Source organism: Cebus imitator, unplaced genomic scaffold (genome assembly GCF_001604975.1).
Source record: "Cebus imitator isolate Cc_AM_T3 unplaced genomic scaffold, Cebus_imitator-1.0 Scaffold46, whole genome shotgun sequence".
Lineage (NCBI taxonomy): Eukaryota > Metazoa > Chordata > Mammalia > Primates > Cebidae > Cebus > Cebus imitator.
Window position 1 is genome coordinate 3,322,354 of NW_016107361.1, and position 16,514 is coordinate 3,338,867.

Here is a 16,514-nt window from a genome sequence, read left to right on the forward strand (position 1 = left end):
AAGGTCTGAAGTCAAAGCAAAGTCCAGGTCCAGACGGGTTCACAGCTGAATTCTACCAGGCATACAAAGAGGAGCTGTTACCATGCCTGTTGAAACTATTCCAAACAATACAAAAAGAGGGAATCTTCCCTAACTCTTTCTATGAGACCAACATCATCATGATACCAAAATCTGGTAGAGACACAACTAAAAAAGAAAACTACAGGCCAATATCCATGATGAACATTGAAGGAAAAATATTCAATAAAATACTGGCAAACCAAATCCAACAGCAGATAAAAAAGCTTATCCATCACAATCAAGTAGGCTTCATCCCAGGGATGGAAGGCTAGTTCAACATATGCAAATCTATAAATGTAATTCACCAAATAAACAGAACCAAAGACAAAAACCACATGATTATCTCAATAGATTCAGATAAGGCCTTTGACAAAATTCAACAACGCTTTATTCTCAAAACCCTCAATAAACTAGGTATTGATGGAACATACCTCAAAACAATAAAAGCTATTTACAACAAACTCACAGCTAATATCATACTGAATGGGCAAAAATGAGAAGCATTCCCTTTAAAAACTGGCAGTAGACAAGGATGCCCTCTCTCACCACTCCTATTCAATATAGTATTGGAAGTTCTAGCCAGAGCAATCAGGCAAGAAAAAGAAATAAAGGGCATTCGGTTAGGAAAAGAAGAAGTCAAATTGTCCCTATTTGCAGATGACATGATTGTATATTTAGAAGACCCCAACATCTCAGCCCAAAACATCCTTAAGCTGATAAGCAACTTCGGCAAAGTCTCAGGATACAAAATCAAGGTGCAGAAATCACAAGCATTCCTACACACCAATAACAGACAGAGAGCCAAATCATGAGTGAACTCCCATTTACAATTGCTACAAAGAGAATAAAACACTTAGGAATACAACTGACAAAGGACGTTAAAGACCTTTTCAAGAACTACAAACAACTGACCAAGGAAATAAGAGAGGACACAAACAGATAGAAAAACATTCCATGCTCATGGTTAGGAAGAACAAATATTGTGAAAATGGCCATACTGCCCAAAGTAATTTACAGATTCAATGCTATCCCCATCAAGCTACCACTGAACTTCTTCACAGAACTGGAAAAAACCACTTTAAACTTCATATGGAACCAAAAGAGAGCCCACATAGCCAAGACAATCCTAAGCAAAAAAAGCTGGAGGTATCATGCTACCTTACTTCAAACTATACTACAAGGCTACAGTAATCAAAACAGTATGGTACTGGTACCAAAACAGAGCTATAGACCAATGGAACAGAACAGATGCCTCGGAACTAATGTCACACATCTACAACCATCTGATCTTTGACAAACCTTACAAAAACAAGCAATGGGGAAAGGATTCTCTGTTTAATAAATGGTGTTGGGAAAACTGGCTAGCCATACACAGGAAGCTGAAACTGGACCCCTTCCTGATACCTCATACAAAAATTAACTACAGATGGATTAAAGATTTAAACATAAGATCTAACACGATAAAAGCCCTAGAAGAAAACCTAGGCAAAACCATTCACGACATAAGCACAGGCAAGGACTTCATGACTAAAACACCAAAAGCAATGGCAACAAAAGCCAAAAGACAAATGGGACCTAATTAAACTTAAGAGCTTCTGCACAGCAAAAGAAACAATCATTAAACAGGCAACCAACAGAATTGAAAAAAATTTTCGCAGTCTACTCATCAGACGAAGGGCTAATATCTAGAATCTACAAAGAACTAAAGCAGATTTACAAGAAAAACAAACAAATCCATTCAAAAATGGGTGAAGTATATGAACAGACACTTTTCAAAAGAAGACACATATGAGGCCAACAAACATATGAAAAAATGTTCATCATCATTCGTCAATAGAGAAAGGCAAATCGAAACCACATTGAGATACCATCTCACCCTAGTTAGAATGCTGATCATTAAAAAATCTGGAGACAACAGATGCTGGAGAGGATGTGGAGAAAAAGAAACACTTTTACATTGTTGGTAGGAGTGTAAATTAGTTCAACCATTATGGAAGACAGTGTGGCGATTCCTCAAGGACCTAGAAATAGAAATTCCATTTGATCCAGCAATCCCATTTTTGGGTGTATACCCAAAGGATTATTAATCGTTCTATCATAAAGACACATGCATACGTATGTTCACTGTGGCACTGTTTATGATAGCAAAGACCTGGAACCAACCCAAACGCCCATCGATGATAGACTGGACAAAAAAAAATGTGGCACATATACACCATGGAATACTATACAGCCATAAAAAACAATGAGTTTATGTCCTTTGTAGAGAGACATGGATGAATCTAGAAACCATCATTCTCAGTAAACTGACACAAGAACAGAAAACCAAACACTGCATGTTTTCACTCATAGGCGGGTGATGAACAATGAGAACACTTGGGCACAGGGAAGGGAACAACACTTACAGGGCTAGGTAGCGGGGTGGGAGGGAGGGAAGGGGAGGGATAGAGGAGAGGTGCGGGGAGGATGGGGAGGGATAACACCAGGAGAAATGCCTGACGTAGATGATGGGCAGGGGCATGGTGAGGATGGAGACAGCAAACCACCATGGCGTGTATGTACCTATGCAACAATCCTGCAGGATGCAGGACGTGCACACGTACCCCAAAGGTCAAATCCAATTAAAAAAAAAAAAAAAGAAGTGAAAGTGATCTTTTAGAAATGTATATCAGATTGTGTCACTTCCGTGTTTATAACATTCAAATGTCTTTGCAATACTTGTGGGATAAAATCAAATTTCCCTATACTAGGGTATATAATGTGCCAGCCTTGTCAAACCCTACTTAATCCCCCATCTCAGCCCTCACTATTCTTCCCTGTGCTAGCTCTGCTCCTGCCACACTGGGCTTCTTTCTGTTCCTTGATTATACTAAGCTTTCATATGAAGGCCTTTGCACATGCTGTTCCCTCTGACATATCCTTAAGTAGCTCATTTCTCATATAAGTAGCCGATTTCTACTTAAAAGTCAGCATTTAGTATAAATGTTTGTCCACAGAGAAGTCATCCCTGACCACCAGTGTAAAGTGTCCTCTATCACACAACTGCTTTATTGTCATCATAGCACCTATTACTGTCTGAGGCTGTTTTTTTTTTTTCTTCATTTGTTTGCTTGTTTGTTGCCTATCACTCCCACCAGAATTAAGCTCTTTGAGAATAGGGATCCTGTCTGTCTTAATTATTACTGCATCTCTTGTGTCTACAATGGTGTCTGGAATATAGGAGGTATTCATTAGTTATGTACTTTATGTCTTAAATACATGAAAAGCAGAAAATGAATCCATTACCTGAGAGTCCTGAAACTCCTGAAAGTCCACTTGATGTAGAAGTTACTTGAAAGTTCACTTGATATAGAAATAGCATTTACTTATTTGCAACCTCCTATTGTTCAGGAAAACTTATCAATGATACTTGTTAAAACACAGCAAGGAAGACTTTATTCAAGACCATCGTGATAGAAATAGGGACCACTGGAATGGGGTCTTACAGTAGAGGAGACAGATTGGGCTCAACTCCAAATACAGGATGGAGAAAGTGGGAATTTATAGCCAAGGAGCAGTGTAAGGGTCAGTGGATGGAAAATTACAAAGAGAAAACTTCAAGGGTAAGGGAGATTCTGGCTAAATGGACCTAATAGGATTCTTGCTGAAGACAGGCCAGGGTAACTGGTCATCACCTGAGGGACAGTAGAGGATGAGGACCTGATCAGATATCAGGGGACATAACACACTAGGGATGGAGGAGGGGGTTCTTACTAAACCACTAAACTGACTAAGCAAGGTTCTTGCTGAAACTGGATTTTTCAAGAAATTTCACAGATACTAGGGAGCAGGTTCAGAAGCCTGACTAAAGTTTGGCCAAGCAAAGAATCTTTGTCACCAAGGAGAAAATAATTCTCTATATCTAATTTTGTACTCCCTTGAATCCTTTTGCTCCTGAGCCCCAGTGGCAAACCACTAATGACACTTCTTAATAGATTATCCAAAATTAAGTATTTCAAGGCACAGTATAAGGCCAATCTACTACTTTTCATCCATTTCAGGTGTTGGCTTATCATAATTAAATATCAGAGCTGAAAACTATATTAGGTATATAATTGAAATATAAAATTACAACCACAAAAAATAATGGCTAACACTTGCTGAGTACATTTTAAGCTTCAGTCACTGCTCTGAGTGCTGTATCTGTATCTTTATATCTGTATATTTAATTCTCATAACAACTCCACAAGTTAGCTTCAAACATTATGCTCATTTACAAACGAGAAAACCAATTAAGTAATTTGTCCCTGGCCACATAGATACTGAGGATTGAAACATGGTTGGCTGACATATGCATAGCACTCAATCTGCAAACTCACCCTTCATCAACAGCACATATCAATATTCAATCTAGGCACTCATTTTCTATGCCAGAATGAAGCCTCCCAACTTTTAACAGCGCAGCGCTTTAAGCACGGCTTGCCAACAGAGTGGCGTTGGGACCCAGAGAAAACCTTAGCCATTCTAATATTAGAGAGGATCTACGACAATCTTCTCAATGTACATATAAAAAAAAATAAATGTCCAACCAAGATAAGTAATTTCTCTGCAGTCATGTAGTGGCAGGACAGGAGCCTAATGAGATGCTCTATCATTTATCAATCATCGCAAATGGCTATCAGGCTATTGCAAGCAGCAGAGGGCAAGTGTTCAAGTGTTTTAATTTCCTGGTCGTAAACAATCTCACTGATATTGTTTGGATACTGTCCTCACCCAAATCTCATACTGAATTGTAATCCCCAGTGCTGGAGGTAGGGCCTGGTGGGAGGGGTTTGGATTACGGAGGCAGATCCGTCATTGCTTGCTGCTGCCTTTGTGATAGTGAGCTTCCTTGAGATCTGGTCATTTAAAAGTGTGTGGCACCTCTCCCCACCACCAACCCTCACTCCTGCTTTTACATGTGATGTGCCTGTCCCCCTTTCACCTTCCTCCTTGATTGTAAGCTTCCTGGGCCTCCTCAGAAGCCTGGCAGATGTCAGCACCATGATTTCTATAAAGCCTGCAGAACCATGAGCCAATTAAAACTCTTTTGTTTATAAATTACCAAATCTCAGGTATTTCTTTATAGCAATGCAAGAACAACCTAATACACTCACCTGAGGTGAAATGATCATTATGACGTAGCTGGTAGGGTACATCCTTACGCAAAGGATGCCTAGCATCTTCCTAGCCTCTGTTTCTAAATAGAGCCTACCTCAGAGGTCTCAGTTTCAAATGACTTTGTCTTGTTTTGATTAGTGTAGAAGAAAATAGCACCACTGAGTAAAGTATACAAATGTTTACTGAATACTACACACCCAGCGCCTTACTAGGTGGTAGATGAAAGCAGGTGAGATGAAAATTGGTCCCTGGTCTCCTGCAAGGCAAAACAGAATGGTTTTCTCCTGCCAAGCAGAGAAGATAAATGCAGTGAACAGGAAGTAGAGATATTATCCTTCCAGGAACAGGTAATGGCCTTCAGCCTCATAGGCAGCTGTGCATAAGCTTTCCAGATGAATTGTTTAAAAACTACTTAGAGTGTATCTTCTTTCCCTCATTTGTTCCTTTATTTGCAATTCCCCTGTTACCTTTTGGAAATCATTAAGAGAAAAGAGCAAATCAAAATGGGCAGGCTCTGTTTGAGCTCATACCAAGTCAGCAAGATGAGAATAAATGCATTTAAGGTGGAGCATGAGCAGGGCTGAGGGCACTGCTTGCTTTTTTCCCCTCACATCAGCTAGTGCAGCCCACTCTTGCCTGCCGAGGCCCTAGGATGTGACCTCTGACAGATTCTAGGAATCTGCTTTTCAACATTTGCTGATTCTACACTGGCAAAAGAGAATTGAATATCTGCTAAATCTCTAGAGAACTGCTAAGGCTCTTCTGCTTACCTGGTGCTTTATCTTCAAAGTAACTGTAGGGGAAAATCTTGGCCTAATTTACTGAAACCGTAACAAATATTTATTGAATAAATGCATAGGTCAGTTGTGCCTCCCTAGGTATCACTATTAAACCAAGAAGCCAATATAGTGTGTCTATGCAGAAAGCTTTAAATTCTGAAAAGCTTTCTTGCAAACAACCCCTTTTGTAGCAAGTGGCCACATAGCCTTAGAGGACCAGCTTAATGCAAGTTCCCACTACAGTGATTTTCTTATTCCCTTATAACAGAAGGGAGTAAAATGAAGCCTGAAAAAAATTTACAATGATCTGACTCCAATGAAAGCAACAGAAAGCCCAGACTGCCTCATCTTTTTAAAAAACTGAGTAGACTTGTTATCCATATTTATAGCAACTTGCCAAGTTTGACAGAATAGCTTTTTGCCTTATCTCTGCCAAGGCATCTAACCCATAGCAGCATGAGTCACAGGCAGGCAGGCAGAACAAAGCAGATTATCAATCCTTTGTAATTTGGAAAAACAAAACTCCAAGTCCAGAGTGCTTATGGTTCTTAAACTGGGAGCCTTCTGTTGGTTGCCATGACTACTCAGTGTCTTCTTGAGCCTGAGAGGTTCTCCTCATTCATTCAACAAGCATTTCCTGAACACCTACTATGTACCAGGCACTGCATTAGATGACAAGGGTACAGAAGTGAATAAGGTATAGCATTTGCCCTTGAGGAGCTCTAAGTCTGGTAAAGAAGAGGACCTCAAAACAAGTAACTACAATGCATTATGAAAAGTATAGTGATAGAAATATGCTCTTTTAATACAAAATGCTTTGGAAATGTAGATTAAAAAGCTGCTAGCTCTGCAGGCTGAGCATATCTGTTTCTGCATATGGTGAAAGGATTTGGAAATTTTTTGTAAGAAAAACTTCTGTATCAAAATTGTCAATACAATTAATAGCAATGAAGGGTTATCAGAAGTTATTATTTTTTGATTTGTATTTGTATCCAAGCACTGTGCTAATAGTTGAATTTTCCTATTTTGCCAATGAGGAAATGGAGGCTCCAAATTTAATAAACCCTTAATATAAAAATTGTCTTTACTTTGAGTTTCTATAGGGAACTCAAACCATTGAAACTTTGAAGACATAAAAAGGAATTTGTTTCTGCCGTTATCATGGTAAAGGAGAACTGAACAAAAGAGGAGAACAGAGTACAGGAGCTTACAGTTGCCAATCCAGAGGGCATAAAGAGTCTGAGGATGGGATGAAGGATTTCCATCAGCTCTAACTCCAGCCATTCTCTGTCTATTGCACAATTTCTGGCATTTACATCTATTCCAGCTACTTCTCCCAGCACCAGTCTCAAGAGAATAAGGGAAGGCAGAAGTGGAAGAAGCAGTGGGGGAAGTGTCCAGATTCTACCACCTGGAATTATCTGACTTATCAAAGAGACAAGAGACAGCATCCCTGTTCCTCTTTCCAGCAAAATCAGTCGTGTCAGTGGTGGTCAATGACAGCACCGGTTCTATGGTTCTTGGACCATCAACGCAGCAGTCAGACATAGCTGCTAAATAAGCAAAGATATCTTGCTTGGCTACACATTGCCTAAGACAAAATATGTCAGTCAGCTAAGGAAGGTACATTTAAAGAACTGCTAGAAAAGCAAAACTGAGATTTCCTGTTACGTCATCCTCACCAGACTTGTATTCTTTTGCAGGCATCTTCTACTATCACCTAGGTATTTTGCTCTTTTAATATTGTAATATCTTTTCCATTAGGATATGTGTTATATAATCTAAATCTTCAGTCGTATGTTAAAGAAATAACTTTTAAAATCCCATCAATCCCATCTGCTATACAGGTAGCATCAAACCAGGTGTTCCTAGAAGCAGTATTCAAGTGAGTCATGGATTCAGAACAGCCCTGGTAGTCAGAAGCCTGTTTCGCTATTATCCAGCTCTGTGATCCTGACAGTTGCCTTAACTCCTCTACTGCTTAATATTCTCATCTGAGAATATTATCACATAGGTAACGTTACATTCCCTATGTGACATACCTATGCACATAGGTAATGTAAAATACTTCCCTAAGTCTTAGTCCTAGATATTTAGGGGTAAGTTTCAAGATTCTTTATTTTTTTAAGGTCCCACAAGAGGTACGATGTGCAGCAAGTTAGAAAAACCATGACATTCCGTCTAGCTCTTGTCGAACAATGCTTGATGTGGTAGAGAGCCATACAAAAGCACTTGGAAAAAAATTCACATTTTTTTTTTAATTTTAAGCAAAACTATCTTCATTTAATGACAAATGAGTACTTCTCTGATAAGTTGCAGGCACAACAGCTAGATGTTTTTCACTTTAAGTTCATTTTAAATGAGGTATTCATAGCTAAAATATTACCTTTTTCAGTCACAACCCAAACAAAAGGCAAATCCAGCGATTGAGAGCAGGGCAATTAAGTTTGGGCTTATGATGAAGATGGAGTTTTATATAGTCAAAGGCGTTCCCAACCGATGAAGCAGGTGCCTTGATCAGCAAGCATAGCTTAAAAAGAAAATTAGATTCTTTGAAAATAATTTGGAAAGGAATTTGGAAACCATATCCAAACAATGCTCTGGGGCTGACATTTCAAAATGTATTTGCTCTTTATTCTAATCCCCTTGGTGCTGTTATCAAAGTGAAGGCATGACATATGGAACCAAAAATATTCAGTGAGATGAAAGAGTAGTCAGATGCACACAGTTGGAAGAGTCCCCGAGATTACAATCTGGCTCACCTTATACATCCAATCTCAGCTCCCTAAAGGCTCATAAGAGCTGTCATTTTTGGAGAGGCTGTGGTAGAACTGCAGTGGATAGCTTTCTGCAATCTCAAGGGAACCATAAGGAGACCAATGCCCAGAAAGATTAACTATTTTACACAAGGTCTCCGAGTTGATAAGAGATGAAACCCAGATTCAAACCCAATTATGTCACTTCCTGCTGCTTCTGAAATTGATGTCCTTCTGACGATTCTTCTAGCACATTTTCTGCCCTGTTGATATGCATGTACACATGCAAATGTTAGCATGTTTAGTGTTTTCCAGTATGTTTCAGGAGTATACATATTGTATTAGTCCATTCTCACGGTGCTATGAAGAAATACGCAAGAATGAGTAATTTATAAAGAAAAGCGATTTACTTGACTCATAGTTCTGCATGGGTAGGAAGGCTTAAGGAAACATACAATCATGGCAGAAAGCAAAGGAAAATAAAGGCATCTTGTTCACAAGGTGGCAGGAAGGAGAAATGCCAAGCAAAGAGGGGAGAAGGCCCTTATGACACAGTCAGATCCCATGAGAAGTCACTCACCATCATGAGAACAGCATGGGGTAACTGCCGCCATTTTTCAATTATCTACCATTGGGTCCATCCCACGACACATAGGGATTATGGGAAGTAGGAACTACAAGATAAAATTTGGGTGGGAACACAGCTGAACCATGTCATTCCTCCTTGGTCCCTCCCAAATCTTATGTCCTCATGTTTAAATACACAATCATGCCATTCCAGCCATCCCCCAAAGTCTTAATTTTTTCTACCATTAACCCAAAAGTCCAAATCCAAAGTCCTATCTTTGTATTTTACAGGTTCTGAGGAGGAAGGCACGTCCCTTCCTCCTCAGAGCCTGCAAAATCCAAAGCAACTTTATTACTTTCAAGGTACAATGAGATTACAGGCATTGGGTAAATATACCAGTTCCAAATGGGAGACATTGGCCAAAATAAAGGGGCTGCAGACCCCATGCAAGTTTAAGTCTGAAATTCAGTGGGGTAGCCAAATCTTAAAGCTCCAAAACTCCATGTCTCACATCCAGGTCATGCTGATCCAAGAGATGGGTTCCCACAGCTTTGGGCAGCTCCACACCTGTGGCTTTGCTGGATATGGGCCCCTCCTGGCTGATTTCATGGGCTGGCGTAGTGTATCTGCCGCTTTTTCCAGTCACATGGTGCAGCTGTAGGTGGATCTACCATTCTGGGGTTTGGAGGACGGTGGCCCTCTTCTCTCAGATCCACTAGGCACTGCCCCAGTGGGGACTCTATGTGGGTCCTCCCACCCCACATTTCCCTTCCGCACTGTCCTGCTAGGGTTCTCCATAAGGACCCCACCCCTGCAGCAAACTTCTGCCTGAAGATCCAGGCGTTTCCATACGACCTCTGAAATCTAAGTTGAGGAGGTTCCCAAACCTCAATTCTTTAGTTCTGTGCACTCTCAGGCTCAACACCATGTTCCAAGGCTTGGGACTTGCACCCTCTGAAGCTACAGCCCATGCTGTACCTTGGCCTCTTTTAGCCATGGCTGGAGTGGATGGAACACCGGGCACCAAGTCCCTAGGCTGCACAGAGCAGTAGGGCTCTGGGCCCAGCTCACAAAATCATTTCCCCCTCCTGGGCATCCTGGCTTGTGATGAGAGGGTTTGCCACTAAGGTCTCTGACATGTCCTGGAGACATTTTCCCCACTGTCTTGGTAATTAACATTTGGCTCCTCATTATTCCTCGTTACTTATGCAAATTTCTGCAGCCAGCTTGAATTTCTCCCCAGATAATGGGATTTTTGTTTCTATCATACGTTTAAGCCTGCAAATTTTCCAAACTTTTATGCTCTGCCACCTCTTGAACTTTCTGCTGCTTAGAAATTTCTTCTGACAGATAACCTAAATCATCTCTCTCAAGTTCAAAGTTCCACAGATCTCTAATGCAGGGGCAAAATGTCAACAGTCTCTTTGCTAAAGCATAGCAAGAGTGATCTTTGCTCCAGTTTCTTATGAGTTCTTCACCTCCATCTGAGACCACCTCAGCCTGGGCTTCATTGTCCACATCACTATCAGTGTTTTGGTCCAATCCATTCAACAAGTCTCTAGGAAGTTCTAAACTTTCCCACATCTCTCTGTCTTCTTTTGAGCCCTTCAAACTGTTCCAACCTCGGCCTGTTACCCAGTTTCAAAGTCACTTCCACATTTTTGGGTATTTTTATAACAGCACCCCACTCTCTGTGGTACCAATTTACTGTATTAGTCTGTTTTCACACTGCTGTGAAAAAAATACCTAAGACTAGGTAAGTTATAAAGAAAAGAGATATAACTGACTCACAGTTCCACATGGCTGGGAGGGCCTCAGGAAACTTACAATCATGGCAGAAGGGAGATGTAAAAAAACAAGGCACCTTCTTCACAGGGTGGCAGGAAGGAAAAGTGCCAAGCAAGGGGGAGAAGCCCCTTATAAAACCACCAGATCTCATGAGGATACACTCACTATCACAAGAACAGCATGGGGTAACCTTCCCCATAATTCATTTACCTCCCACAGAATCCCTCCCAGGACACATGGGGATTATGGGAACTACAATTCAAGATGAGATTTGGGTGGCGACACAACTAAACCATATCACAGATGGAATTACTATGAAGCAGTTTAACACCAATAAAGGACTGTTATTAAGGGATGTTTTTCCTATTATCTTATTATCCTTGTTTTTATTATTGCTGTGGTTGCTTGTTTTCTCTGATAACTAATACAGCTCCCATTGTATCTGATTGCTTGTTCCTTATGAGATATTCACCAATGCTGGAAAATAAGAATGTAATCATTTGTTATAACTGTATCTTCTCTGCATAATTTCAGTGTGTTTATAAAATGTTGTTCTTACATAGTTGACCAATCAAATGTATCTGCAATAAGCTATTTCTGTATGACATGATCTTTGTATCCTGAAACCACAAGTAACTTTCAAAGACTGATTTTACATCTCGATGTAAGCCTATCATATACTGATGGATGGCATAGGCTGGGACATATAATGACTTAAAAAGAGAAAAATGTCTTGAGAAGATAGACCAACAGATGACTTTTGCCTTTATGTCAGCAGCTTCTTTTCTAGGAGGGAAAACAGGCCACGTCGAATGGATCATTGATTCCACACAATATGAATCAAAAGCAGAAAAACGAGGTGATTTAACATGGTATCGGCCAATCAAGAATGAATATAGAATCAACCACTGAAACTTGGACCTCACTGCCAGAGCATCTGAGCTGACTGTATATTTCCTTACCCCAGCAGATGGATCCTGCCCCTGCTGGAGCCATCCCCGCAGTGTCCTCTGCTGCATTTCACTTCTCCCCTCCTCACCTCATTTATCCCATTCTTGAAAGAGAGCAGCCTATGTGGTTAACATTAGAACCAGAGGGTCCTACACAGCAGCATCTGAAGCTGGTTGTAGGTATATTGAAGGCATGTGCCTTCTTAGCCCAGGGAATGCAATCCCTCGAGGGACAATGCCTGCTGCCTTTCACGAGGACCTCACTCAGGGTGCCTGGAACCCCTTCTGAGAACAGGAGTGGAAAGCAGAAGCTCCCAAGGGGCCTGAGCTTTACCTGCCTCAGAAACCTGAGCCTTTCCCAGAAAGTGCAGCTCTGCCACCACCTGTGACTCCTGGAGTTGCCAGTGGAAGCAGGAACGGACTGTCTTTTCCAGGGCAAAGCTATGAGAAATGCAGCCTAGAGACACACACCCTGCCAGTCTCTGATGCCAGCTCCTTTTGTTTCCATGAAGCTACTTAATGAGATTCTTCATGCATAAAATTAATTTTTGCCCTCTTCTATTAGCTTTTGCCACTAAAGGATTTATGCATAATTCTGTCAGATTTTATTTATATGTGCAATAAAGGGGACCCAGATCATAATGAAGGCTTTTATGGGCAATGATGGGAGATACAAAGGGAAGCTGAGAGCGGGCAGCCATCCAGGCTCCCTTTAGATGCCAAGGTGCATTATGCAGGAGATACCCCCTGCAGAAATGCACTAGGTCCTCCCTAATCAGAGCCATACCTCAAGTCAGATCCTAATTCGTTGCTGGGGGAGAGGGGGAGGAACAGGGCTATTAATAAACAGTGCAAATAATTAGGCTTTATGGGAATTTGGTTGTTTTCTTACATACTAGATTTGCTCTCAATCTCTTCTCAAATGTGTTCTGCTCGACTGCCCCACAGCCAGTGGCTTACTGCATTGATTGCCCACTGGGAAGTTTTCTGGAGCTGGGATGGGAACAGGGCTGGACAACATGCTTGTTTGTAATAACGGCTCTTGTTCACTGAGCATCCCCTAAGGACAGGCTCTGAGCCAGGCACTGTGCTGACATGATTTCACAGAATCATCAAAACAGCTGGTAGGACAGCTATTGTCAGTCCCACTTTAAAGATAAGGAAACTAAGGATCAGAGAGGTTTCATAGCTGCTTGAGGTCACATCCCAGTCCTTACAGAATTAAGCACCCCACTTCTTTACATAAAGGGATATCTGTTCCCTTCTCCCTACAAACTTCTAAGTCATCAGTCAATCTCCAGGCTAGAAAGGACATTAGTATGATGTTTAGAACAAGCATCAGACTGGGTACCGGACTCGGCTTCTATTCCTCCTTCCATTTTTATTGATGAATGCTGTGTGACCTTGAGCAAATCAGTCCACCTCTCTGACTCAAATTCTTCTTTCAAAAAATGAGAGGATAAACTCAAGGGGCCTGTTCAGTTCTGGCATTTTTATTCTGGAGCACTCTCTTCACATAGTTAACACAAGAGTGTGTGTAAAGTGCATATGTTAGCCTACAGACAGAAACTGCACTCATTTTTCAGAGCTAAAATACTTGGAGCTACGCCACTGCACAGAGAACACTAGGACAGTCTTCGGATTCCTAAAGCTGTGACTGACTGCCAAACTGCGGGGGAACATCAGAAACATTTTTCTTGTTCACCCTCCTCTTGCCAACAGGAGAGATTAAGAATCACAAAGACAACCAAAATGAAAGTTGCATGAGATGGCTGAGGGCTGACAACTGAAGATGAAGAGCTCAGTGGTACAGTTTAGCCTTTTCCACGATGGGCACTTTGCTGTGGAGTTCCAGACATTATATGGGGATTTCATTTTCAGGAAAGCTATACTCTGTTGGCATCTTACATTTCCAACAAAAATATTTTCACTGACCATTTGAGTCACAGGAGAAACTGTTTTTTTCTTTTTTTTTTTTTTTTTTTTTTTAGTTGGAGCCTCACTCTGTTACACAGGCTGGAGTGCAGTGGCGTATCGGCTCACAGCAACCTCCATCTCCCCGGTTCAAGCAACTCTCCTGTCTCAGCTTCCTCAGTAGCTAGGATTACAGGTGCATACCACCACACCTGGCTAATTTTGCATTTTTAGTAGAAACAGTGTTTCACCATGTTGGTCAGGCTGGTCTTGAACTTCTGACCTCATGATCCATCCATTTCGGCCTCCCAAAGTGCTGGAATTGCAGGCATGAGCCACCATGCCCAGCCAGGGAAGAACTTTTTTTTTTTTTTTTCCATTCAATTGTCACTTTATTCCAAGATGGTAGAATTAACTACAAATTTATAACCTGATAATCTTTAGTCAGGCAGCAAGATTTTATAGAGGTGAACTGCTTATTCAGAAGTGATCACAGAACAACTCGAATGCAGAGTAAGACGGATAAGAAACATCTGACTGGCCGATAGAGATATTCTCTCACTATATGAAACAAACTTTTCATTTTTAGGAGAGGTAAACCATAACTTCAGCAGACACTAATACAGAAAGATTTTGTCAAATCGACTAGTTTCCATTTAGTCAGTCAACTGTTTCTAGCTGTCTCAGCTGGGATAGATACATTTACATAACTGGTGTGCTTGAACTTCCTTGCCAGCAGCTTTAGGTCCGCAGTGCACTGGGCAATTGCCTCTTTTCCCTGCTGTGCAGAGATGCTCTGCACCACGTGCTTCTCCACCCAATTTATCACGTGCTCTTGTTCCTTCCCACGCATCATTCTCCACACAGATATATGATAGTCCAGGCGATTCTTGACTTACTTATATACTCTATAAAGTCGTTCCCAGTAAGTAACAGCCAAAGCCATAGCAGTGTTATTCCTCTGCACATCAGAAAGGTAATGGTGCTTCTGAACCAGTGCCAGCTATGAGTTCTCCAAATCAGTTGCATCCTGAACTTGCTTGATGGAAGCCTCCTTCACCTCTTCTAGTTGGGCAAGTTTTTGCTCATTGAGTTTATGAGCAAATTCTGCAACAGAGACACCATATTTTTTTTAATTGCATAGACAAGTAACCCTACTACTGATAAAGTAGAGAAGGTGTCTGCGATAAACAGATACATTTCTTGGATAAAGCATACAACATAAGCCCAGTTCCAAGCACATAGGGTCCTGTTACACTGGTTTTAGGATAAAGAAACTGGAAGAATTCCTGAGGGATCAATCCACGATGAACTTTTCCTCCATATTCAGGAAGAAATGGTAGAGGGGCAAGGTACGGCTACCCTGTGTGAAAGGTCCTTGTTGCCTGCAATACCCCTGGACCTAGGAAGGCTGCATTCTTCAGAGAGGGGGCCGCTGTGCAGGCCGCAGAAAGTACCACCAGGGACAGCATGGTCAGCGAAGGTCCAGGAAGGAACTTTTAAGACACAGTATGATGCCTGTCCCCTACTATGGGTTCTGTGTCTTTTTCTGCTGCAAGAGAATGATCACAGCCTCAATCATTTGTCATTCAACAAACAGTTAGATCCTACTGTGCTCTAAGCTCCATGCCAGGTTTCCAAGATGAAAAGAAAGTGCTGAAAAGTTCTGAAAGTGTTCAAAGTCTGGTGGAAAAAGCAAATAATTTCATCCAATGCAAGATGAGGACTGTGGCATAGAGGGTGTTGTGGGTGTTTGGAGGATGGTCACCTTGCTAAATACGGGTAGACTCTGGGGAAGGCATTCATGTGAGTTAAGGCAGGAACATGTCATTAATTCCAAGACGAGTAGGTGCTTGAGCTGATTGTTGCAGGATGAGTAGAAATTAGCCAGGCAAGTGAGTGAGAGGACAGTGTTCCAACAGAAAAGTAGATCCCTGTACTCTGATCATGCCACGTCTGAGTTAAAGTGTTGCCTAAACAGAGAATCAGAACCCTGTTCTCTCAGAGGCGTTTTCAGGCATCACTGTGTGGAATGTTTAGGTCCCCAGTATATGGAGCTCTCTCTCTCTTTCCTTCCGGGAAACGTAATTATAAAATATCTTCCTAATAATGTCTGTTAAAACTCTTCAATGGAAGAACCACACAGAGGAGAAAAGAATGAGAGGAATCAAAGAAACAGACCCAGTGAAACCCCAGCCTCCCACCCCAACCCCAGTGCTCCACGGAGTGAGTCCAAGGCTCAGTAAAGCCAAGGACTGATTCCAAAAGAAAGACTCAGGAGAAAGCAGAAAAGGATCTTAACAAGGCAGCAACCTTCCCCTAAGCAACTCTTAGCCCAGACATTAAATCAGCAGCAGAAAAAGGTGAAGGAGTATAGAGGAACACATCTTTGCTCTCTTTAACTCTTAAGAAAGAAATAAAAAGATAGAAAATAGATTGCCATGAACTAACAGCTACACCTGAGTACAACCAAGAACAAGAAGTGTTTTCTATGTATCATGGCAATGGGTGGAAGATACAAAGCATGCCTTAGAGCATCATCCCAACCACCCTCAGCCAG

General features: G+C 41.4%; 1 pseudogene; it reads right to left on the reverse strand.

Annotated features, from left to right (window-relative positions):
* Positions 1-14,618: 14,618 nt before the first annotated feature.
* On the reverse strand, positions 14,619-15,448 carry LOC108303396 (annotated as a pseudogene).
* Positions 15,449-16,514: the final 1,066 nt, after the last annotated feature.